This window comes from Camelus bactrianus, chromosome 6, assembly GCF_048773025.1.
Source record: "Camelus bactrianus isolate YW-2024 breed Bactrian camel chromosome 6, ASM4877302v1, whole genome shotgun sequence".
NCBI lineage: Eukaryota > Metazoa > Chordata > Mammalia > Artiodactyla > Camelidae > Camelus > Camelus bactrianus.
In genome coordinates, this window is record NC_133544.1 from 19,236,140 (window position 1) to 19,263,552 (window position 27,413).

General features: G+C 39.8%; 1 long non-coding RNA gene across 1 annotated transcript in view; it reads right to left on the reverse strand.

The window, feature by feature from the left end:
* The window catches only part of LOC123617100 (uncharacterized), an 88,186-nt gene extending 76,547 nt beyond the window's left edge, over nucleotides 1-11,639 (reverse strand). The window contains exon 1 of the long non-coding RNA XR_006725167.2: nucleotides 11,272-11,639. This is a non-coding gene — a long non-coding RNA (uncharacterized LOC123617100). The remainder of the gene's footprint in view (nucleotides 1-11,271) is intronic.
* Nucleotides 11,640-27,413: the final 15,774 nt, after the last annotated feature.

A 27,413-nucleotide genomic window follows, 5' to 3' on the forward strand; every position in this document is an offset into this window, starting at 1 on the left:
TCTCTCTTATTCTCACATTAGTCCCTGAGATAGACTGAGTGAGCCTCAAACTCTCATTGTAATCAAAGAACTGAATCTATACACTAGGGAAAGGGAAAAGAGTCATATTTTTTTAGAGCATATGTATTTATAATGTATATGCATAAAAATATGTGTATCTATGAGGGATGTGTGTGTGTGTGTGTGTGTGTGTGTGTATACACACACACAAATAAAGGTTTACATCAACATCTATCTTTATGGCTGAACTTGGAAAATTACATTGAACACTAACACAAAGCGTTCCCCTCGTTATGTACCTACTCAACTATGTGAGGGACTATGTGATGGCTTCAGTCTATTTACCCAGGGATTTCCCAACAATCAGCACCACTGAAAATAATTACAATTGCATTTAAATAAATGCTAACTATCCCAAAGCTAACAAAGGGTGGAATTAAATCCAATTCTGATTTCCTCTCCTTTAGTCTGGAAAGAGCTGTTTCCACTGTTGTCCACTACCCTGGAAGCTCTCATTTGCTCTGAAAGTCGTTAGACTACAGTTATCGGCTAATGAGGCAGTAAGTGTTTGGAAGCAGCCTGAACTACTTCAGCATATCCGAGTTAAAATAAGGCAAATTACTAGTGAAATCAAATTGGTTTAAACAGTGAAGTGAGTGTGAAAACTATTCCCCTGAAAACTAGTATTGGGTCGAATTGCTGCACTGGGACAACTGGGGACGACTTCAACTTGCAAGCGAAAAATGTTACTTTTAATGAATTTCATTCTTTAGAAGGCAGTATATGTTCATTACCCTGGAAGTCCAAAGGTTTTATTCATAGAAGAAAAAAAAAGATACCCAGAGAGGTAATAATACATCATTCCCCCACTAGAGACAAAATTTATTATCCACACTGGGACATGCTGGGGAGAGGAAAGGGGAGAGTATTAATAATTACAATGGGATAACACATGTAAAATAGGGTGTTCGCTCACCCTTAGTATCTGATGCCTTTAGGAAGAGTGTCAAAAGCATGACAGAAGAAGGGAATCTCTACCTCCATACTCATGAAAAGCTAGAAATCCACTTCTTTAGCACATTTTGGAGGGAAAAGAATCACATGCTAGTTAAATACTTAGTTACATGGTATTGAGGTCAAAGAAAATTAAGCTTTCTTCACTTTTCCCTCTCCCACCCACATACAAAATGTCCAATTCTTCTTTTAAGCAAATAGTAGGCCACTATTAACAGAGATATAATATAAAAAATATCCAACTTCAGATACAGGGATTCAATGACTCAAACCCTTGGATGATTAGTGGAATCTGGCCCACAGATGTGTTCTGTTTCACTTCAGAGGGTTTTTCTTTTTTCTTGAATTTGAATTACTTGCCAGGATAGAAAGAAAGATTAGAATATTTCACTTACACACTTGCATTTCTATCTTGTCTTCAACAACACGATCTGACAACGGGTCTACACTTCTGTGCATGACAGTGAGTGGTAGAGCTGACTAGCTGCTCGCTCCTTGTCTGGATGGTCTTAGAATGAGAGGAGGAGTTGTGCACAAAAGGGTTTATGGGAAATATTCTTGGGAGATACACTGTGAGAAAGGGAGGAAGGCGGAATTTGGTAGAGGGAACTGTGTTTGTCTTTTAAGGTCTCAGGCAATCCTACGAGGAGCTCTGGAGTGGAGACGGGCCTTCAGGACTGTCCCCCACGGAGGCACAGTGTCACTTGTCTCTGGAAAACTCAACCTGATTTGGTCGCTAATCCTGAACTTCTCCTGTTAATTGACCTGGCTTCATACACCGAGAGCACAATTAAGGGATCCAGCCCTTTGGGACCAAATCATAGGCTCCATTTCTCACCCTCTCCCACCTGATAGGGGAAGAATACAGATGTTCCCTAGATAACTAAAAGCAGACTTCTCCAATATTCCAGGTATTTGTTTGTTCCAGACTTACGGGATTAGTGCATAAGTGGACTACACGACATGGGTTGTATTAATTACCTACTGCTGCATAACGGATTACTCCAAACATCAGCAGCATAAAACAGCAAACATTTATTATCTCACAGTTTCTGTTAATCAGGAATCCAAGCCTGGCTTCCCTGGATGCTTCTGCCTCTAGAACTCTTACAAGTTTGCAACCAGGACTGCATTCTCATGTGAAGGCTCAACCGATGGAGAAGCTGCTTATAAGCTCACTCACGTGGTTGCTGTCAAGATTCAGCACCTCAGAAACTGTTAGGCTGGGGCCTCAATTTCTTCCCGGCTATTAGCCTGGAGTGTTCCTCAGCTGCTTGCCCCAGGGCAGCTCACAGCATGGCAACTGGCTTCCACCACATCAAGCAAGCAAGAGGGAGCCAGAGTGCTACCAGGACAGGAGTCATCGACCTGCTGTAGCTTCATTTTGGAAGTGACATCCTAACACTTTTGCCTCATTCCATCCATTAAAATCAAGTGACCGGATCCATCAGACAGCTGAGGGGAAGGGATTACATAAGAATATGCATACCAGGATATGAAGATCATTGGATGTTATCTCAGAAGCCACCTGGACCTTAACAAGAAGCTTACGGTCTAGTTGGAGACAGAAGAACAGACATACACGTTAAATGCTGAATAGCCATGCATATGGTAATAATAAAACTAGATGAAACTAAAAAAAAAATTAAATGAAACTACAAGTTTTGTTTGTTTGTTTGTTTTAGGAGGCAAAATATATATGGAACACCAAGGGAGAGGTAAAGGCAACTGGTGCCATTTTAGTAGGTTAGGTAAAGAACTTGCAATGAGCTGCAGTAATCAGGGAAGGCTACATGCAGGTGATGGGCCTGGAGGTAAGTCATTTGAATGGACAATTATGGTCACAGTTTCCGTAATTAGAACGGTATTAATCAAGGATCCTTTAACAACAATAGGAAAGACAAGATGCACAAATGTGACCCAGACATGCGGCATGTGACCGAATGCCGACAATTAGCTTAGATATGTTTCTAACTGCAGCCCCCCTCTTCTTGATTATAAAGCCTAGTAAGACTCCTTTAGATCTTGCCCTTAAACAAAAGACTAAAGAGTAATGCAAAGAGAAAGGTTAGGATGGGAAAAGGATACAGAAAATGGAACCGGAACACTTTCGATTGATTGTACGTGCAAGGCACTACAGCTTCAGCGCAGGAGTCTGTAGGTTTCTCTCCAAAATGGCATGACCGGTCCTGAGCCTGCTACATCTTTAGATAAGAATAATTAATACTAAGAGCTTGTTATGTGCCAGACACTGTTTCAGTGCCTCGCATCTCAGTTTGAGAGTGAACAACAGCACATGAATCAAGTCGACTGGCCGCTCTCTGGTCTTCCCTTTGCTCCCTTCTCCCTGTTTATATGTTTCTTTCCATTCAAGCCAGAGACTCTTTCTTCCCTGAACCATTAAACTCACTCTCCAGAGAGTCCAGACTCCAGTCACTTACAGCTCAGTGTGTTCTTAAGTCACACCTAAGGTACTTTCATTAGGAACCTTATTACTGACTTCCAAATGAAAGGCATTTTTTCCTATAAAAGATATTTCAGGCATCCGTGGGCACATAGGAGCCATATTTCCCATTTGGAGGATCAAGGGAGTGGTTATTTCAGTTCCTGAAATGAAACCATATGAGGAATCACCTACTCATCAGGCTGGCCTTGGACTTGACCCATGTAACAGGCATTTGGTTAATAAATAGGGCCTTTCAGTCATATACACGTTGACCTCCTGATCTGGCCCAAAGGGGCCACTGTTTTCCATTCACTAATGAGGGAGACCGGCTTCTTCCTGCGCCAGTTAGAAGTGTAATATTTTATTTCTCTTTAAATCCCTAAAACCTGAGAGAACAAAGTTGTCAGAAACTCCTGCTGGTAAGTATCGAAGACAATCTGAGCCATTAGAGAAAAATTTTGTTTTTCCTCTTCCCAGGGAAGCTAGGCAGGGTCATATAACAAGCCGGCTGGAGGCCTCTCAGTGGCTGCAGCCCCTGCACCCTCTCCCCCGGTCTCCCCTGTGAAATGTGCAGGCTTGTGTCAGGGCTGACACCGACTTTTCAAAAGCCCCCACTTTTCCTCATTAGGAAGGAGAAGCCCACCCATTTGTGTCCCCACCAGGAGAGTCCAGTTTGCAGCATTTTGGTTTGCAATAAGCTTTTTCTAGAAGGGGTTGAAAAGGAAGTGAAATGTTTACTTTTGATCTAGGGTGATCTTTCAGGGCTCAGCCTCTACACATGTCACTACCTTTGACAATCAACAATGAACAAGGGATTTATGTTTTGAACATTTGCTATCGAAGCTTTTTTAATCATATTCCTGTTTAAAGCTGTGTATGTAACTGAAAGAAACAGGAGGGGCATTTTAAAGGGGAACTCTGTCCAACCACAAAACTTTTTTCCCTTATGAGCAGTCCCGATCACACTAAAAACTTCAATCAAGAGGAGCCACTATTCTGATCCTAAGTTCTTAAAATTCCGTGAGACTCAGGTACTTGAATCTTGGTCTCTGGTTTGGCTGGATAAATGGTCATGATCTGTCTGCTCAGTTCACAAAGTGTTATTTTTAATTGGACTCTGTATTTCCAAGATGAGAAATGTAAAGATGGCTAACTCAGCCTCTACAGAATGCAAAGCAGGAGAATCACTGGGCCGTGAGGGGTGGGTCCACCCATCTTGCCATCTAACATTTTGGATTCTCTCCGTTAGTCTTTACTTCTCCCTGAACATACAAACATGCATCCATGCTATCATTAGTCAGGAAGAGTCTTCACCTTGGCTTGGCTAACATTTTCTGGGCTTCTGTCCAAGAAGAAAAAAAAAAAACCTTACTCCACTTTTAACAGTAGGGCTTCTTCTCACCTCTGCAGAAGCTAAACATCACACAGTTTATGGTACCAGCCTTTGAAAAAAAAACAAACCCTATGTTTTCCTAACTAAAGGGAAAGAAAGGTCAATATAAATATTGAGAGGCAAGAAATGGCTTTTGGCAGCCAAGCAAAGTGAGAGAATGAAGTTAGCATTTGCTTAGTACCTACTGTGTGTTGAGCACTCTGTTTTCATTTTCTCAAGAGAGGTTCTTTTTGGTTATTGTTTTGTTTTTTGTTTTTTGGGTATTTTATGGTCTGCACCTGATCATACATCAGTACTTTTTTTTTTCTTAGAGCAATATTCATCCACTCAAATTAGTGTTTCTGCCTCAATTGCTTTATTGGCTGTGAAGAATGAATTCAAAATGTTCGTGTGAATAGAAAAGGAGAAGAAACATTGTAGAATTTGTCAGGACAAGAGATTTGCAAGCATTTTTAACCAGAAGAAAAAGGGAACTCATGGTACTCTCTGTCATGTTAATCATAAGATAATGCACTCTTCTTTCAACAGAAGTTCTCATTTCTGGCTCTGATTTAGCATAAATCAGATTTCTAACCCAGGGAACTAGGTTATAGACTAAAAAATGTGAGTCTGTGAGAAGACTGGATCTCTATAATAGTTTCCTTCAACTAGTAAAACATTTACCAAGACACAACTCAAAGCAATTATTTATAAGAAAAAGAAGGAATTTAAAAGACACTGTAACGTGGAATAAGGCAATTTTTAACTTCCGTGTTTATCAAACATAACATAGTGTCGGACACTACTTGAAACATGTCAAAAATATCCTTATTTAATCCTAAAAGTGGTAGTGATGTTTTATTCTTCATCTCATAATTGAGGAAATTGAAGACAGAGATTAAGCAAATTGCCCAATGTCTCTTAGCTGCTAAGTGTCTGGGCTGGGATTAGAACAAGGCACTTAAGTCTAAAGAATCGATACCTTCAATCACCGTGTGATCTGGCCTCTATTCTAAGATGACTGTAAAATACAGAGCAGATCAATCAAAAGCCTTTTATACATACAATGAGAACACAAAACTCAAGCGGCATAGGCCTGTATATTTGAATGTGAGGCCACGGATTGCAGCTGAGACCTGAAAAGCCAGGACAACTGGCCAGCTGCTTGAGAGAGAAGTCCGGCAGTCCTAAAAACAAAGGTCCAGTGTTGAGACTCCCCCGTGAAATTAACAGAGCGTTCTGCAAAGCCACAGAGAGCCTGAACGTGTTTGCTGTTCTGGTTTTCATGCTTCATGAACAATGGTGGACCTGAATAAAGCCTAGAAACAGTTAAGGAGAAAGGTAACTTTGTATCTGTTGATAAGCCAGGAGTGTAAGACAGCAAGTGTTCAACATAGAAAAGTGGAGAGGGAAAAATCAAGCTCAGTGCTTTTGAGTGAACACATCAGGCAAGCAAAGCAGATTCTCCTTCCCCAGGAGTGCTAGTTTCTTGAATATGCTGACTCAGGAGGTAACATAATCCGAAACTATAACAATGTTTGGAAAAAATAAGTCTAACAAGAGGAGTTAACTTCATAGGTGACACATTAATAGTGAGTTACTAGAAGAAGCTGGTGTGCCTGGCAAGCATCTTCTCTATATCTTACTTTGCTCTATCCTTTGTAATTCTAGGGTTAAAATGTCTGTAATTTCAGGAATTCGTTTGCAGCCTCATTTAGAATCTCTCTCGTCCCGTTAGGCCCCACATTAGACTATAAGCATCTGGAGAGCACAGACCCGATCACCAGCACCCTTGCATTACTCATAGCATGCTCAGGTATGTGGATATTAAGTACTCAGAAATAATCATAAAAATAAAAAAAAAAAAGAATGAGAATCCCAACTCAAAGTTAGAACATTGGGTCTACATTCAAAAATATTAATTTCATTTCAGACTCACCTACTGACTGGCAGCCCCATACATCTACTCTGATCTTTCCCCTGAAATGCATTATCTTACTTCCTACCAAACTACAGATAATCTTGCGGATTATCTGTAAGAGCAGAGACAAGAAAGGTTTCTAAATTCTACAGAAATATCAAGCAAGATTTGAACCTGTCCATCCAATTCAAAAATTCCTGCTTTTTGAGCTTCACCAGGCTACCTCTCTTAGAATCCTCACTACCCTGAACCTACCTTGAAAGTCCAAGCTTTGCTTTTGACTTCTCACCAACCTTTCTGCCCCTCTTCTACCCCTTTCCCAGGAACACCAACAAGGTGCCTCATAGCCCCCGCGCCTGCAGGGGATGAGGTAGGAAAGAAGGGGTGGAATGATCGGTCGATATGCTACTTGCGCAGAGAAGAGTTAACACAGCCGACTGCATGTATGTGAGGCCGCTAGCTTGGCCCTTGGCTGACATCTGGAAACTGGAGTTTTGGAAGTGTTCCCATTATTTCCAGAACTGATAAGAATGGCTCGCTGTGCCTAAACTATTTGCACAAACAATACAGCTTATTCTGAACACCTGCTTTTTATTCTGGGAGTCTGGAATTTTAACATGTCAGGCAGAGGGTACCTACATGATTAGTCCACAACTTAAAAACCTGGATATTAAGTCTCTAATAAGCTTTCTTGTGAAATAACATTTCACATACATTTTCACAGCTGGTGGCTGGGGAAATGAAGAGCATCCTTGTATGACTACGCTGGGAGAGGCTTGAGCCTGGTTTCCTCCAGACTTGGCTCCACATGCCTTTTCCCTTTGCTCATTTTATTTTGTATCTTCTTGCTGTAATAAATCTTAGCCATGTCCACTATGTTCTGAGTCCTGTAGTCCTGTGAGTACTCCCAGCAAACTATCAAAACTGTGGGTGTTCTTGGGAGACCCCTAACAAACTACTGATGGCAGCTCTGCTGAAAATTTTCTTGGAGGAAGAGAGAGGATTGAAGAATGAAGTTTGGAGACTCTCTGGAGATTCCTAGAATAATTCCAGGGATTATTCTGGAACTCTGTTGCCCACACTATGCTGTTTGATGTTTGGGGGTGGGGTGGGGGAGAAATTCCCATTATCCTCAAGAACATTACACTTTTTCTTAGCTATAGAACAAGGTTTTGCTGGCACTTCAAAATGGCCAGAAAGCAAGGATACAGTGTAGCCTCCAGCATCTGTCCTTAAGGAGATAGGCAGTGTGAATGCTCTAAAAACAGTTTCAGAGTGTTTACAAACCATGGCGTTCTCTGGGATGGGAAAGCTCTCTATAAACTAAAGGTGATCTGCCTGCATTTTGTTCTTAAAATAAACATGCTTTTGATTTAAAAAATGGCCTTTCTTGCTGTTGAAAAATTTCAAGAGAGTTTCCTTTTTCTCCACCCCCTATGATTAAAATAAGCACGTATCTGGATTTGTGTGTCTAATGACAACAAAAGACATAGTGGGGCCATCACCAATATCTCAATCATTGGAACATCTCCTGAGGAGCAAAGCAGGGTAATGAACGTAACTGCATCAGAGAACACCGGGGAGGACAAAATTACCTTCACAAGGAAGAGGAAACTCTAGAAACTTTTTCCCTATCAATATCAGATTGGAAGAAGCAAACTGATAGATTAAAGGGCTATAGACTGAGTTCAATTTTCTTGATGAGTGCTGTTGAATTAGTTGTTATGTGGAGGCTTTTTTTTTTTTTTTTTTTTTATCGTTTTTCTGCAATGCAATAAGGGTTGCATGGATTTTATCCAAACCAGGCTAGGGAACTAGGGCTTTCTACATCTACTGCCAGATTAGATCCTTGCCTAATAAATGAGGTTTTTGAATCTTGACTGCGGCAATTTACTCCAGAGAGTTTCCTGCTGTCAGTTTCTCTAGAGTGGGAAGACTGGGAGGGGGGAGAGGGAGGAAGGTGGGGGGACAGCCTTATTACTCCCAATATGCTCTGTGCTGTTGCGCCTGGCTGTGCATATGCCGGGGACTCACGGCATATGGCCCAGGGGCCGCCAGTGGCCCGCTTAGCAGCTGTCTCCAGTATATTTTGACATAAAAGCCATTATATTTTTGGCTGGCTAATTGCTTTTTATTAAACAATTGTTGGAAGTTGGCTGATAACTTTTATGAATTTAAAATGAAAGCCTCGCTGAGAACTTCTGAAAGCAAACAGTGTTGGTCCACCTGGGAAAATCTGAAAGGGCTGACATTTCATCTGCCAAAGAGAACTGGTATCCAGCACAGAGGATGACAGTTTCCATTTCCCAAAGTACTGGGTTCTCCTGAAAGGCCAATGCATGGCTCTGGGAGAGGACAAATGAAATGTTATCCTCTTTAAGGTCTGCTGGGGAAATAGAAGTAAAACAACAACAACAACAAAATCTTCTCCCAACCCAGAAATCCTCTCCATAAAGATAGTAGGAAAAAAACCACTTTTATTATTGAAAAAGCATTAACCAGAATGCAATGCTCACCACAAGCAATCCAGGGAGAGTTTGCAAAGACAGAAAGAAATTCATCCTTTTATAGAGCCAAGCAGACATAGCCCATTACATGTGCTCAAGATAAACCATAACTAATCCTCACTAAGAGGGCTGGACACCACCATTTGTCACACATAATTCACCCTAACTACACCCAGTTGTTGGGGTGACCATCTCTGTCGGCCACGTGACTTTATCCAAGAGGGAGGAGTGAGGGATATTGATGGCAGGAGGGAGTTTTACAACTTGTTACAAGGCACCCACTGAAGTTAGTCCCATCCTCCCCGAGAAACTGGGAGGGAGGGTGACATCTCCTTTGATGTTTATGTTTCAAAGAGAAGGCCCCCAGGTCCTTGAGAAAGACAATCCTGGGTCACAAGGCTGACAAAGTCTTACTGTTTCTAAAAAGGATGCATTTCAAAGAGACAGAGAACATACTTACATTTATGAATTTTCCAAGGTAAATGTCCTGACAAAAGGGACAGGAGGAAAAGCGCTTCCTTTGTTTTCAACAGAGAGAACTGAGTCTCTTATTTTTCACTCATATTTGTCCTTGCAGGTCTTATTTTCCAATGATAGGTATTAGGGTTTCTCTAGGGACCAGGCTGTACCCCAGATTCCCAAACCACTGGAAATAAAATTAAAGGCAATGAATTATTTTGCTCGTTTTTATACCTAAGTCCTTCTTAAGAAAGAAAAAGGAAGGCAAGGAGGGATTAAAGAGGAAAAAATATAAAGAAAATAAAATGGAAATGGCATGGCAGTTCATGGATTTTTTTTCAAGTTATTTAGCAATTTTTAAATGGATCTCAAAGGTAGAGAGGAGAATTGACCTTAAAAAAGGAAAAATGGAGAAGAAACACAGATTCTGCCCTTAACTCCAGTCCCAGATCCCCTAAATGTTGACCACAGGGGGAAGCAGGAAAGAAAGTATAAAAGACTTTGGAGCAATTCATCACCAATCCAATAAAAACTCTTCAAACTGCAGGTCCTATGGGCTTATCACTCCAGGCATGGTGAATTCTCCAGTCCTCTATGATACCAAGTCTTTCTTTTTAGGCCCTCCTCCCTGGGCCCCTCTACCTGAAACAATTCCTGGGCCTGCCCCATCTCTATCCACCTCTTCATCTAGTTAACTCCTTCTCACCCTTCATGTCTTAGCCTCAATGCCATTTCCTCTGAAGCCCCACAGGTTAGACCCTGTCTTACTTGCTCCCATGGTCCCCTGTGCATTCCTTATGTAACACATCACACTTGCACTCACAAGTAAGTCAATTTCAAGTGCGACCAGAGGTCCAGGCAATAGCACAGATGAGGGAGGCAGTGGGGATCTGAGACCACAGCAGCACATGAGCTACCCACATAAAGACCTTCAACTCACTTTTTTCTAAAAGGTGCACTGGACACAACACGTATCAGCTGTTCAAATCAACTAAGCGGTTGTGGAGCTATGGCAAGGGAGGAAGAAGGCAAATGCCCAATCACACAGCAAGAGTTAAAGGATGGACTCTGTTGGGGAAACTTGCAAACTGAGGCTCATCCAAAATAAGTCTACTGTCCCACATTCATTTGTCATCCCTCAGAGAGCCTGCAGGGGCAAGGGAGAAGCTTGTGGACACAAAGTTTCTGTCCTGGGAGGGATGCGGGACGCTGCCCTCCTGCTGTTCTGCCTTCTTATAGTACAAGCAGGAGAGCAACCTCACTGGTGGAAAAACACAAAGACAGGAAGTAAGTCCCAGGCAGTAGGTGGAGGGAGAGAGTACCAGCCTGCAAAGAACTGTCAGAGTACCAGCTGCCAGCACCTGGCAACCTTGGGAGAAGGCAGAAGCTGGCTGCTGGAGGGTGGGGACCCCAGCCCCGTAAGAAGGTGTGTTTGGGTGCAGTGCCTCCCAGCAGGAAGGGAGAAGCTAGCCTTTTCCCAGACGCAGTGACTTTCCAGGATCATTCCTCAATCCTCCTCCTCCCTCTTCCACGGCGAGCCCCTAGCCCATACCTCTGATTGCTCTGTCTTCCTTTCCCACGAGAGTGTATCATTTCTGCCTTTACACAGTTGAAATCTTGGAGCCTCCGTGCCTGGCATGTAGTAGCAGCAGAAAAACATATGTATGGAATAAATGAAGAATCATCTTCATAGTTTAAAGTAACCTAGGCTTGCCAGCTGGATGTTTTACTGTCTCTCAAAAAGTTGTCCTGTGAAAACTGCAACGTGGGAGGCAGGAAGGAAAGCATTCATTGTTATCTGGTTGTTATGACTTTCCCCGCCCTCCCCCTTTCAGTCAAGCCTCCTTTATTCTCCAGGGCTTTGCCCTATCTCATTAATGTTAATATCTCACCTTTCCTCAGCTCTCCGCAGTGATGGGACGTCTATTCCACTGCCTAATCGCTCTTACTCTTCATCTTTCAAAATGTCCACCCTAAACTTTTTCCTCTGTCGCTTCAGGCCATTTCATGCCTCTTCTGAGACTTAATCATCTTTCTCTTTGCCTGGGTTAGCTCAGAGAAGTAGACTGAAAAATGCAGAAAGGCTTTAGAAAAATAAAGGAGAAATCCTGTATTGGGCACATTCTTACATCTGGTAAAAGGTTCATTCATCACTCATCCCCCTTTTCCACTGGGAGTTGCAGTCCTCCTGGTGCAGGATTTAATGTCAAGTCATGAGCAGGGGAATGAATAGATCTGCCTGCCAACCTGATCCCCGTATAAAATTAGAGCTGAGAGCCTGCGATTTCATCTAAATACCCAGCCTGCTTGCAAAAGACCAGAACTTTTCTATCAAGGTCACCCTCCCTTCAGATCAATAAGCAGAGGAGACTGCAGATGTTAAGGACCCGTCTGGGTCAAGTTAAGACCACAAGGGAAGCCTTAAGGAGGTGAGAGGGTTAAGACCTGGAGTTCACAGGCGTTTAGATCTCAAATATTTCTCGATAACATAGAGCATTTAGCTTCCTCAGACTGTACCTGCGTTCAGGCTATTTGAGTCTGAGAAAAACCATAAAGCAAACCATCAAAACAGGACCGTGACCATTACCACAACCCGGGTGCCGCCATTACTGAGCTGTTCGAGGCACCCAGAGGCAGTTGACAATGAAGCCGAGTAGGAAAGCAATCATATGTGAAAACTTCAGTCAGGGAACAACTTCAGATTGCTCACCCTCTGATTAACTGCTTTAAAAAAAAAATGGAGTTCTAACTTTATATTCCATCCCTCACTTTGAGTCACGATTGTCCTGTAAAATGTCTTTATCAAGCATGGGAGGGACAAAATTAATAAGCTCAAAGAATGCCTGGTGTTACTTCAGCCAAACAAAGCAAGCAAGAAAATAGTTTCTCAGACATAACTATTAAGGTCAAGGCAGGGACTGGAATGCAGACACTGACATTCTTAATGATACTCAAAATGTGTAGCCTCAGGAGAAGACCAGGCTAGCAAGAAGCCACAGAGGGAAGGAGCAGAGAGAAGCCATACGGTCAGAAAATAAACAGTTACTCCTCTTTTTGTCTAAAGAGTCTATGTCAATAATCTTGATAAACTGAGAAGAGGAAGGAATCATGGGCATAGGCTGTGACTACTGTATTTATTCTTGTTTTGCTCTTTCCCAAAAGAACACTGGAGGTTGCACTCTGAGCTCACCTTTGAGAAAGGCAACATAAAAAGGCAATTTCAGAACAGCAGGGCATGGCTTCTGACATCTGATAGACAGCCTAAATGCATTTTATCTTATCAGCCGCTCTCAGTCTCGCTCTCCTTATTTTTCTTTCGTCCCCTATACAGCCATCTTTTGCTCTTCCTCAACTCCCTGATTCCCACCTCGCCCATGGCAGATTTTAAAAGAAAAACATGTTTTTATTAAAGTCATATACAAAGCATCCCTGTGTCCCTGGACCCTCTGGCGTGTGTACATATTGATTTGCTTTGTTTTAGAAAAGAAATTGGTGGTGTATTTTGTTCCCTATCTGGACACCAAGAAAATTAAACTGAGTATCTTCCTGTCAGTTGCCACACAAAAAACATGACAATCAGCATGGCTTTTGTGGGGGGAGCCCTTTGAATGAAAAGAGTTTCAAATCTGTGTTTCAAGAATGTTATCTAGATGGAAAGAAAGATATTCTGATATGATCAAAATTCAGCTCAGTGAGAAGAGAAATACAAACTATGACCAAGGCACCCCCCCCCAAAAAAAGGGAAATCCGGAAATAATGAAATGACCCAAATTATTCAGAAGAGCCAGCAAAATGGAGAGGGACAAGATGGAAGATAATGCTTCGTGAATTATCTGATCTAGTTACATACATCAATCAGATCCAAGAGAAAATTGGAGGTGGCTGGAGGTGGGGAGAGATGGAGACAGAGACAGAGACACACAGAGAGAGAAGTACTGACAAATATCAAATTACTCAAATTAAGGGTTTGTTTAATTGAGCTCTGCCATTGTCATGACTGAATGACAGCAAAGTAAAGCTATATTTTGCTCAGTGTGATAAAAATGGATATTGTCCTACTGTTTACTACTTTATTTCCAGAGATGATGGGAGAAGGAGGAAGCCTAGCACAGATTTTGGAGTCAGAATGTCAAAGCACAGATTTTGGAGTTAGACCACAGAGACTCAGGTCCCAGCTCTGCCATTCACTGGATTTGTAAATTTGGACTTTGTAAACTCACCTCTGCAAGCCTCAATTCCCCATGGCATCTAGTTTAGCCATTTAGAAACCATTTGTTTTACTTAATTATTTTTTTACATGTGGTGAGAATTAAATAATAATCCGTGAAAGCTTTTTGCAGAGTTCCTGGGGCATGTGCATGCACACACATACACATCACCACTCAGGGAGTGCCACCTGCCATTATTATTATTATTATTATTATTATTATTATTATTATTATTATTATTATTATTATTATTAGCACTTTTCAGTATAAAAGTCTTGATGAGAATAGCATATCGAGGACAAACTGAATGAACAGATCATTGTGAAAAGAGCAGAAATATCTGTTCATCTTTACAAACTGTGCACATTTACTAAAGGTAAGCAGCATTTTTTAGAATTTAAGGTATGGGTTAAGAAAAGGTAAGTATGTATCTGCAACAGGAAACAGAAAGCAACGGAGGGATACAGCAGTCAGATTAGTTCATCTTTCACACCTGCTTTGCAGATTTGCAACTTTACATGCTATAAAAATTTTCATTCTAAAAAAAAAAAAAGAATTTAAGGTATGGGTATGTATACATCACAAAGAGCATTTTTTTTCCTCCACAAATTTGTTGAACAAAGAATTACTTCTAACATCTACTTTATGTTACAGAAATGTGTCATTTTAGCAACATTATCAGGTAATAAGCCATTCGGTGAATAAACGAATTTTTTAAATGTGAAAAGGTAAAACTGTTAGGTAGAGAGCCAAAGATGGAAATGGAGATTTTGTTGGGGGGCAGGGGAGAGAGGAGGAGAGTTTTAATAGAAATCATTTTTTAAGGCAGTAAGTACTTGGGTGGGTTCTAAAATGTAACCTTTCCTGAATCACACATCACTGATACCACCACGCGCGCCTGCTTCGTGCTAGCTCCTGTTTTTCCTAAATAGCAATGTTCTCAATGTACAGCGCAGTGGAGTAGGAAGAACTCTCTGCCCAATCAGAGTAGCCCGTAAGCGCTACTACCCTTTTTTAATTCTTTCAACATCATGGGGATCTTCTATGTCCCCTCAGCCTCTTAGTCACATCTATTTTGTTAGTTTGTTTAGACAGTGCTTACTGAATGTCATGTGTCAGGGACTGTGCGGAGAACACAAAGACAAACAGGACACCATTAACCGCACTAAAGGAGATTCCAATGTAAAGAAATACACAAACATCAGTTTTTATGTCTTATCCTACACAGCGTGTGAGCTTCTTCCTCATTTCTCTCCCTACCACCCCTACTTCCCCTCTCTCTTCCTTGTTGAAGGCAAGGAAACCAATTAGCTAAGCTGGTTAAAATTACTTTTTTTAATGAAAGCAAGCACATTTTGAGTCAGGGGCTCTCCTTTTAGTAAAGTACATGACATTTATTTTTAATGACTTTGATGCATCTGGTTTAGCCGTTTAGAAACTATTTGTTTTACTTATTTTCTCTAGTGTTCCAAGTAGATGAGGTTGCCAGAGTAGTGACCTCTGGATAAGAGAGGAATTTGTATATTATAGTAAATAAAAGCCCACGCAGTTGGCCAACACTTCCAAATGAGAATGTATCATAAAGGCTGAATACTAAGCAAGGTTCATGGTATGACTAAAGTAGCTTTGGCAACAGACTGTCCTCCAAATTCTCATTTTACAAATTGGTATCTAAGCTTAGAAGAGTCATTTTGTCCCAGATTACACACATTTTTAAACATTAGCATTTGAGGGAAAATAAAAGGAAATACTACTTCAAACAACAAGTACATCATATTAACCCCTCACCCCTAAGAGGTTGCATGGGCTGCACATACGATTAGGTTAAAAAATGACTCGGGGATAGAGGGCAAGATGGAAGAATGGCTAAACTTTTTAATCTCTTTAAAATACACAAACAAAAAAAATGGACAATGCAATTAAAATGTCAAACAAAAAAACTCCTCCACTGTTGTAAAAAAGACATTTCTTCCTCATTTCAAAACTCTTTCAAATATATTTGGGTGTTTAAAGCAAAAATAGTGGTAATAAATTGTAGGGTTTATAACACAGGTAGAAGTAAAATATAAGACAGTGGTAGCACAAAGAAAGGAAAAAAATAGAAGTATAGTGCTTTAAGATTTTGTACAGAAACTGCCATAATATTACTTGAAGGTAGATTAGATTATAATGAGTCAAAGATGTATTTTGTAAATCCTAGAGCAATCACTAAAAACTAAAACAAAGAAGAATACACAAAAAGCCAACAGTGGAGATAAAATGGAAGCACAGAAAACAGTCAGTTAATCCATCAAAGACAGGAAAACAGGACAAATGGGACAGAATACAGTGGGGCAAATAGAAAACATAGCAAGATGTTAGATTTAGGCCCAACCATATTAATAAGTGATCTAAAAAATTCAAAGCCCAGCTATATATGTATACAAGATATCCACTTGAAATATAAAGACATAGATAGCTGGAGGGCAAAAGGAGGAAAAACATGCCATGCAGCACTAATAAAAAGAAGCTGGTGTGTCTAAATTAATACCAGACAAAGAAAACACCAGAACAAGCAATATACCAGGGATAACGAGGAACACTTCATAATTATCAAAAGAAAACATAAGAATCCTAAATTCTCACATTTTTAATCGACCTAGTAACAGAGTTTCCAAACATATGGGAAAAAAATTTAGAGAACTGAAAAGAGATATAGACAAATAATTATATTGGATCAGTAATCCTTTCTATAACTCATAAAAGAAGACCAAAAAAAAAAAAATCAGTAGGTATACAGATGATTTTAACAACACTATGAACCAACTTAGCCTAATTGCCATTTATAGAAGCTCAACTCAAGAAAAGAAAAATACATATTCTTCTCAAATGCACAAGGAAGGGATAGTTACCATGAAAGACTCTATTTTGGGCCAAGTCTCAAATAAACTGGAGAACTGAAAGCACTTAGAGTAGGTTACCTGGCCCCAACAGAACTTAAATAGAATTCAGTAACAGAAACGTCTCTGAAAAAAATCCCCAAATATTTGGAATCCAAATATGTAGAATCTAAAAAATAAAACAAACAAATGTATAAAACAAAACAGAAACAGACTCATAGATATAGAAAACAAACTAATGGTTGTAAGTGGGGAGAAAGATGGGGGAGGGGCAAGATAGGGACAAGGGATAAAGAGACACAAACTACTGTATATAAAATAAATAAGCAACAAAGATATACTGTACAGTTCAGGGAAATATAATCATTTTGTAATAACATTAAATGCAGTGTAATCTATAAAAATATTGAATCACTTTAATGTACATCTGAAACTGTACATATATAATATTGTGAATCAACTATACTTTAGTAAAAAATAATAATAATAAAAGAAGGAAAAAAGAAAAAGGAATCACATGGAAATTAGAAATTACTTAGAATGGAACAAAAATAAAAACATAGCATATCGAAATTTCAGGAATGCAGCTAAAATAGTTCTTAGAGGAAAATGTATAGCTTGAAATGCTTCTATTAGATAAGTGGTCTAAAACAAATGATCCAAACTTCAAACATAGGAAATGATAAGAAGAGCAAATTAAGCAAACTATGGAACTAATGAAGAGTGGAAACTAATGAAAAAGAAATGGACCCCAAGAATAGAGAAAAATCAATGAATCCAAAAGCTGCTTCTTTTAAAAGTTCAAAGATTGATAAATGTTTGGAATGACCGGTCAAGAAGAAAAAAAAGGGAAAGGGAGAGAGAGAAGACACAAGGAGCATTCCCTGCCCTCAGGGCAGGCATCCTCAAAACGTATGTCCAGCAATATTTTAGAATTGGTAGGGACCAGTGACTGCTGTGTGCCACCCATTTTTTCTTTCCAAAGGAGAATGTTTATTGAAATTACCCTGTTCCTACTCCATGAAAATATGCTAAGGGAGTGGGGCATTGAGAAATCATCTTTTTTGGTGGTGGTTTGGGATTGTTTTGTTTGGTTTTTGTTTGATTTTGCTCTTGTTTATAATTTTCCTAGTCAAGAATAACATCTGGAGCTGATGAAACATGGTAACACAAAATCCTGGACATCGAGCTAGTGCTGTGATTGAATAGGACTTTTCTGGTGGCTGGGGAAAGGGTAAATGCATTTCCGTGTAGGAGGCAAATAGAGTGCAACTATGTAGGCTGGGTTGTTTTCCCCAAGTATTTACTGCTAGCTGTCTCAGGGTATAATCTTCTTCAGGAAAATATGACCACAGAGGACTATACACACTAACCTAGTGCCATATCTTGCAAAGCCTCCTAAGAAAGGAGTATATATACTTCCTGCCAGAACTCAACCAGTAACTGCCTGGTTCATTATTGAAAGTCACCAGATACATCACTCCAACAACTAACGAAATAGCAGTTTTGGGTGGCCAGAAGCCTATACAATTTGGGGAGCCATATTTAAGGCAAGAATATAAAATAATGAATATAAAGTTAGAAATAAATATTTATTTAAAATTTAAAGAGAAGTGAAAAGTCACAAATGTGGAAAAGCTAACAAATTCATCAAATATCACAAAATCCAAAAAAACACACAATTTACTGGCCTGACACACATCTATAAAAATTTTTACTACATCTTTTTTGCCAGCACACTCTTTATCTCTTGATATAATAATAATTTTGTTAAAAAAATGAAAGAAAGAAAAAGAAAAGCTTCTTCCTAAAATGAGAAAAAATAACTCACTTTCCTTTAATATGGTTGATCAAAATTTGTGTTTTAACTATGGTTAGTTTAGAAAAGTTTCTTATCACCTCACAACTCTTACTAGTAATTTTTTACAGTGACTAGTCATAAATACCTTGGATTTATGACACTGTTAATATTAACTAATTTGTCACTGACATCCCTGTTGTGACTGGATCCTGAAACCTGATGTCACGATACAGGTGAGTTGGCACATTACGTACGAGGGATCCTCCTGGAAGGCATTCCTGCACTCGGACAGCTAGCAGTAATTTAACTATGCACAAAATGAGGGAAACCATAAATATGTCCCACTAAACTCAAACTACATGTATATTAATTTCAGTTTCCCCCTTGACAAAAATGTTCTTACTGATACGCCCTTTCAACCAGCAATTCCAATTCTAAACATCTATCCCAATTACACTGTGGCAAAATTATTAAATAATTTGTATGTAAGACTATTATTTAAATTAAAAAGACTGAACAATTCAAATGTCATTAATAGGAGACTGGTTTAATAATACAAGGTACATCCACAAATGGAATACTATGCAACTGTAATAAGGAATGAAGAAATCTTTATATACTGCTATGCAGTGTTCTCCCAGATATGTTAAAAGAAAAGTGTATGTTGTAGAACAGTGTGAATGGCATATACTATTTTATCCAAGAAAAGAGCTAGTGTTAAAAGAGAAATTCCATTAACTCTTAGAGATACATACTAAAGTGTTTACAGATGAAAAGATACCAAGTCTGGGGTTGTCTTTACAATATTATCATATGGGTGTAGTAGGGGAAGAGGAGGAATAAACTGGGTGAAGATACAGATAAACATCATCTTTGACTTAGCGTGTTCTTAATCCTACAGATAAATTTAGATAAATGTATAAATATAAACTTATAAAGATGTACAGTGCTGCATTGCTTGTAATAGCAAAACAAACAAAACTCAAACAACCTAAATTTCCCTCAACAGACTACTGGTTTAATAAACTATGCTACCTATATACAGTGTAATTCGTTCCCTTATTAGGGGATGGATCTCAAACGGCAGGAAGACGTTTAGTTAAGAAACACCTCCTCCGTTTAATACACTAGAGAATCATGGAGTTTACATGATATTCTCCAGAGAGTCATGTGTCACAAATTCATGGATTGTAAACTTGTTTACCAGGGATATCATACTCAAAACATTCCATAGATAAAGGCTCTCTGGCTAAGGAGTATTATTAGCCTACTTGCTCAGTGGTCCAGTTATCATGCTTATAAGGAGGTTAGTCTGGGTCATCCGCTTCGGTTTCTCTTCCCTGGTGCATCCTCCCCAGTAATGAAGAGATAAATGTATCACAGGTCCCCATATACACATACACGTGTTTGCATATGAATAAAACAATTCTGGCATAAATGCACAAAAATATTAAGTTACATCTGAGAGGTAGCCCTGGGGAACAAAAGGGTGGAAAGGAAAATGTTTACTTCTTACCTATACTCATTTGTATTGTTCGACCTTTTTATTGGAGGGGGGAGATTATTAGGTTTACTTATTTATTTATTCTTAGAGGAAGTACAGGGGATTGAACCCAGGACCTCATGCATGCTAAGCATGCACTCTATCACTTGAGCTATACCCTCCCCACTGACTTTTTTTTTTTTTCTATCAGATCTCCATTTTTTTTTATTGAAGTGTAGTTGATTTATATTATGTTAGTTTCAGGGGTTCATCATAGTGGTTGAGTATTTTTATAGATTATATACTCCATTAAGTTATTAATAGATAATGGCTATAATTCCCTGTTATAAAATATATCTTTATTGCTTATCTATTTTATACATAGTAGTTTGTATATCTTAATCCCATACTCCTATTTGCCTCTATCCACTTCTCTCTACCCACTGGTAACAACTAGTTTGTTTCCTGTGAGTCTGTATGTTTTGCTATACACATTCATTTGTATTATTTTTTAGATTCCACATATAAGTGATATCACACAGTATTTATCTTTCTTTGACATTTCACTAAGCACAATATTCTCTAGGTCCATCCATGTTGCTGCAAATGGCAGAGTTTCATTATTTTTTTGACTAATATTCCATTCTTCATTTATAACACATCTTCATCAATTCATCCATTGACAGACAGTTGGGTTGCTTCCATACCTTAGCTATTGTTAAACAGTACTGCTATAAACATTGGGGTGCATGTACCTTTTTGAATTAGTGTTTTCATTATTTTCTGGATATATACCCAGGAGTGGAATTGCTATGTGGTAGTTCTATTTTTAGTTTTTTGAGGAACTTCCATACTGTTTCCGTAGTGGTTGCACCAATTTACATTCCCACCAAGAGTGTACAAACATTCTCTTTTCTCCGCATGCTTTCCAACATTCGTTATTTATAGATTTTTTGATGAAACCCATTCTGATAGGCGTGAGGTGATATCTCGTTGCTTTGATACGCATTTCTCTAATAATTAGCAATGTTGAGCATCTTTTCATTTGTTTGTTATCCATCTGTATGTCTTCTTTGGAAAAATGTCCATTCATGTCTTCTGCCCATTTTTTTAACATTTTTTATTGATTTATAATCATTTTACAATGTTGTGTCAAATTCCAGTGTTCAGCACAATTTTTCAGTCATACATGGACATGCTCATTGTCACATTTTTTTCTCTGTTAGTTACCATAACGTTTTGTGTATATTTCCCTGTGCTATATAGTATAATCTTGTTTATCTGTTCTACAATTTTGAAATCCCAGTCTATCCCTTCCCACCCTCCATCCCCCTGGCAACTACAAGTCTGTATTCTCTGTCTGTGAGTCTATTTCTGTCCTGTATTTATGCTTTGTTTTTGTTTGTTTGTTTGTTTTTTAGATTCCACATATGAGCGATCTCATATGGTATTTTTCTTTCTCTTTCTGGCTTACTTCACTTAGAATGACATTCTCCAGGAGCATCCATGTTGCTGCAAATGGCGTTATGTTGTCGGTTTTTATGGCTGAGTAGTATTCCATTGTATAAATATACCACATCTTCTTTATCCAGTCACCTGTTGATGGACATTTAGGCTGTTTCCATGTCTTGGCTATTGTAAATAGTGCTGCTATGAACATTGGGGTGCAGGTGTCATCCTGAAGTAGGGTTCCTTCTGGATACAAGCCCAGGAGTGGGATTCCTGGGTCATACGGTAAGTCTATTCCTAGTCTTTTGAGGAATCTCCACACTGTTTTCCATAGTGGCTGCACCAAACTGCATTCCCACCAGCAGTGTAGGAGGGTTCCCCTTTCTCCACAGCCTCTACAGCATTTGTCATTCCCACTGACTTTTTTTAATACCATGAATGTTGCCTTTAAGATTTTCAAATTTATTAATTTTTTAAAGAAATGCTTTGGATAAATTAATGGGAGAATAAATCCATGATGGGTTCCTTTAAAAGACTAGAGTATACCTAAGGATAATTCATAATATTTTAAGGAAAACCAATAACCCTGTCATGCATCTTTGGTACCACCATCAGATATACAGGCCTAAACCGGATAACCTCAACTGTGGTCCCCGGTAGTAACTGGGGCTCTTAAAAATTTGTTTCTATTCCCTCACCACTCTCCCTGTCCCAGTTTTGCTGTAATTGTGCTCTCCAGCCTTCTCCTGGCTACTGATATTGAAAATACAACTCGTTTTGTTCGTTCCAGCCTACTTCATCAATTCGGGATCCCTCACTCTTACAGCGTTTAAGTAGCTATCGCCAACGTCAGTGCCACCTGTGAATACCATAAGTTACTTCTTCCAAAGAATTTTAATGACTTCATGCAAAGCATTTTTATTCCAGCCCTTTCTCTGTATCTCTGGGCTGGTTATCCAAGTAGTTTAATGTTGAGATCTTGGCTATGTCACACCTCTGCCAATGTCTAACATATTTTCTTTTTTTTTTTTAATTAATAGACTTCATATTTTTTTTAGAGCAGTTTCAGGTTCACAACAGAACTGAGCAGAAAACACAGAGAGTTCACACATAGCCTTCCCCACTGAGTTTGCACGTAGCCCTCCCCACTACCCTCAACATCCCTCATCAGTGTGGTGTATTTGGTACAATCGAGGAACCAACACGGACACATTACTATCAGCCAAAGTCCATAGTTTACATTAGGGTTCACTCTTGATGTTGTACATTCTAACATTTTCAGATTCCATAGGCTACAGTCCTTCCCAAAGGATAGAAAAATACTCTTGTTACATACAATATATACAGTTGTGATGGTTCATTTTATGTGTCAACTTGACTGGACCACAGACTGTCCAGATATTTGGCTACACATTATTTCTGGGTGTTTCTGGCAAAGATTAGCATTTGAATCAGTAGATGGAGTAAAGCAGACTGCCCTCCCCAGTGTGGGTGGACATCATCCCACCCACTGAGCGCTTGAATAAAACAAAAGGAGAAGGGAAAGAAATCTTTCTCTCTCTCGGTGTCTGTGTGTCTGTGTGTCTGTCTGTCTGTCTCTCTCTCTCTCTCTGCCTGACTGCTGCCCTTGGACTGGGACTGAAACCATCAACTCCCCTGGTTCTCAGGTCTTCAGACTCAGACTGGAACTACGCTACCAGTTTTCCTTGGTCTCCAGCTTGCAGATGGCACATTGTGCGACTTCTCAGCTCCCTAATCACGTGCACCAATTCCTTATAGCAAACACGTACAGGATGTGTTCTTTTTCTCCAAGGAATCCCGACAATTACATTACAGTGTATTATATTAAAGAGCATTCATGGGCTTTGAGTCCTAGTCCTTTCTACATGACTTTGAGAAAATTTTCCAACCACGCTGAGCCTGTTTCCTTACACATAAAGCGAGCAAAAGATTGCCAAACTTATAGAGTTGTTGTGAAGATTCAGAGAAATAGTATTTGTAAACCTTACACACAGCAGTTACTCAATAGAGAGTGTTTATCGTCATTAACTGTATTCTGGCTAAAGCCAGGCAAATACCACACAGTCATTTTCACAGTGCTATCTTAATGACTATGCTTTCCACAAAGACTAGCAGGCATGGGAGCTAGCTCTGGCCTTCTAACGTCTGGAATTCAGTAGTGGAATTCCATCTAAAGTCTGGAATAAAATTAAACTTGATGAGTTGTGTCTCTATTCTCTTTCCTTTATATCAACCATTGCCAAAAGTCATCACGAACTCTGCTTCTGAAACACTTCAGGACTAACCAAGCAAACTCCTGCTGCTATGAGGGTGAGGGTTCCGGGTATCCGGTGTTCAAACACGGGACTTGCAGGATGCTGGAGAGTGGCCCAGGCATAATCACAACTGTCCGAGGTGCAGGAAACATCACTGAGGGAGCAGAAGAGGTGAGCTTCTCTCTTCAGGTACTTCTCTTTTCACTTACAGACTGACAAGGAGAAAAGGACCACTCTGCCCACCAAGCAGAGCTTTTGCTAAACAGCACACTTCCCCATGGCTGCCTGCAAGTCTCTCCCGTGCTCTGCACAACTAGAGCGAAAACATTCAGGTGGAGGGACTGGGTGGGTTGAGAGGAGTGAAGGGGGACAGGGGTGGGAATTAAATTCTTTAGCGCAAAGTGTTTTATTCCCTTGCTGAGAATAAATGGAACACTGAGCCGCCATCAGAGTTGTTGATCCAGGACCCTTGAATGCTTAGAATCTTCTCCATCCAAAAAAAAAAAAAAAAAAGTATTCTGAAACAAAACTCACTTAACAAGCACTTGGAAGGAAGAATGGGGAGGACTGTTTGGGTGGTTTTCTTTCCAAGTGGAGTCTTGTCTTTTCTGAAAGCTGCAGACTCGCCAGCAACAACTGTTTGTGGAATAAACTGAATGAATCCTTGTCTTCTTTGTTTATCTCTAACAAACCTTCTGGAATCTTACACTCCAACTGACCAAGGTATCTCTTCCTTTGCACGGCAAACCCTTAGCACGTAGACACCGCCATCAGTGCAGCTTCACTTCTATTATCCAAGGTAATACATTCTCACAGTGTGACTCTTCGCTAAAAACTCTGGTGCTAAATGTGGAAATCATACATGGGCCAGAGATTTGAGTTCCAGGGATTTTGGAGAAAGTATGAGGTGGAGGATGGAGAGGGAGGGGACAGCTGTTGATAACATATTGAAGTCTAGAAATCAGGCTTTCGAATCAGAAAAGTATGTGTTCAAGTCTCAGCTCTTCCAATGAATGCCTCTTTGACAGAAACAACGTAAGTGATTAACCTCTCTAACCTCTATTTCCTCACCTGTAAAAGGGAGGGAAAAAACAGTTATGGATAGTTTTGTGGTGACGACTAAATGTATAGAAAGACATTAGACATGCTCATTAAAAGGTAGCCAGTATTAACACTGTTATTATTATTATTAAATTTTTAAATTAAGTACTATTTAAAATCAAATCAAATGGGTCTATAGACATTAAAACACATATTCAACAATCTTAGAGATAAGGAAGGAAGATTCACTGGAGGATGGAAGGGAAGAGGAAAGCAAGGGAGGGAGGCAGGGTAGATGGGAGGGAAGGCACAGGTTTGGTGATGGAAGAAGGGAGACTCCAGAAAGTTCTCTACTTGGGCACCACTACTCTGGGTCTTGGGGGAAGAAAGTCAGAAAAGGCACCTTTCCTCCAATAACGTCTAGAATGTTAACTCCTGCCTCTGTCTCTAGGTTTGTCTGCGACTACTCATGCTCCCTCGTTCCCTTCCACTAATTTGACCACTCAGCTTTATATAATTTCCCTCAATTTGGGGGGCCCAGGTTTTCTCCCTTTAAGAGAATAATTAAGCTGCAAATGATCAGTATTTTCACAAGTCCCCACACCTGCTTAATCGCCCTCCATCACATCTTGTTTCTCAACTACTACCCTAGGTTCCAAGAAAGTTGTGAGGAAAATGACAGAAATCCCTTTCCCCAGCCCTGTCTCACCACAAGAAAAGGTTGCTGTGAGAAAGAAATATGGGGGGAAAGAATTAAAAATCCACACAGAGCTCAGCTATACAGAGGGAACTTGCAAGGAAGAAGCAGTCAAGCAACTCAAAAATATCTGAAAGGTACTTTGGTCTACATGAAGATTAGAGTTATTTAAATTCAGCTTTACTGTGAAGAGACCGTGTTGTTTTGTAAGAAATTTCCACCTCCAAAATCATATTTATAAACGTAGAAAGAAGAAAGCATACATTTTAAGTGTAAAAACATTGAGCCCTTTCCAATCCTCCTTCCTTTGTTAATGACATTGTGTTTCTTTGTTCCAGAGTCTCCCAGAATGACACAGGGAAAATTTTTCTAGGTTAGCTTTGACAGTCCTTCTCTGCTCTTGTTGTCAAACCCCTTTCCTTTAAATGTTCATGCCTTGGAATAAAATTTCTTGTTAGATACATTTCTATGGAAAGTGAGACTCTGGGAAGTTGTTTTATTCTTCAGCAGTTTTATTCCTTCCCAATTGCCTCCTTATTATCCCTACTGGGAATTTTAGCATTCTCTCTATTGAAACTCAATCTGCCACTTTAGAGGTTAACGATGAACTTTAATATGCACCTTTAATTGTAATCTAGACTCTAGGATTAAATCAAATGTAATGGAAAGAACAGAATTAAGACAACGGGGCTCTAATCCCAGTACTACCGAGAACTAGTTGTCTGACCTTAGGAAAGCCTTCAGCTTCTCCTGGAACTCCATCTATAAACCAGCGTGGCTGGAAAAGATACGCTGTAAGTATTTTGTGGCTCTGAAATTCTATGCTCATATTGAGATAGGCTGGGACCTGGGACCTGGGATCCTTTACTGCAGAGCTTGCAACTGGACATTGAGCAACAGAATACAAAGAAACCATAAGGGACAAAAAAATAATAATAATAACTGCACGCATGCCCAGTTGCAGCAAATTATGAACAACAAGATACAAAAAAGGCCAAAACCCAGCTGCCACTTCTGAAGTGCCAGGAGCAAAAGCAGGGTCTGTTCATGATTCTTGCACACAGCACCACCAAGGGAGTAGGCAGATCACCTAAGCCACCCCTCCAGCCTGACGTACCAATCTGCCCCCACTCTTACCCCATTTAAGAGACCAGCTTGCCCCTCATCAGGGAGCGAGCAAGGGCACCTGTTACTTGTTTTTGCCCCCTTCTGCTACAGCACGAGCCCCAATAAAGCTTTGTCTGAATTTCTTGTCTGGCCTCTTACCAATTTCTGATTAGAGTCCAAGAACGGGACTGGTAACAGTGTGAAAAAGGAAGCCTCAGATTTAAAAATTCACTGGTTACAAGTAGCAGTTTTCTCAGCTGGTTAATTCAATTCTAACCGACCAGAACCTGATATGATATTTTCTTCAACACGCAACTGTCCTTTGGGAGAGCAACATCAGAAAGGAGAAGTGCACTCTTGCCGTGAGCACTCAGCCCCAGAAGAGCCAGCTGTAGGGAAAAACAGGGCAATAATGAGGGAAAATGATGGAAACGGCTTTCCCCATCCCCTTCTCTCCATAAGAAAAGTTGCAGGGAAGGGAAAATGGTTACAATAACAAGGCCACGCAGAGCTGAGCTCCTCAGGGTGGAAGGGATCAGATCACCGGACTGATCTATTTCCTTCAACCTTGCCCTTCCTTTTTGAAAAAAATATACTTTAGCCTCTCTTTGTCCCTACCTCATTGGGAAGCAAAAGAATATTGGCACTTTCCTTTTCCTCTTTATCAGATCAAGCAAAAGATTCTTTTGCAAAAAAATTAAAAAAAGAAAAAAGGAAAGAAAAGAAAAAGGAAATCAAACAGAAAATAAGCTT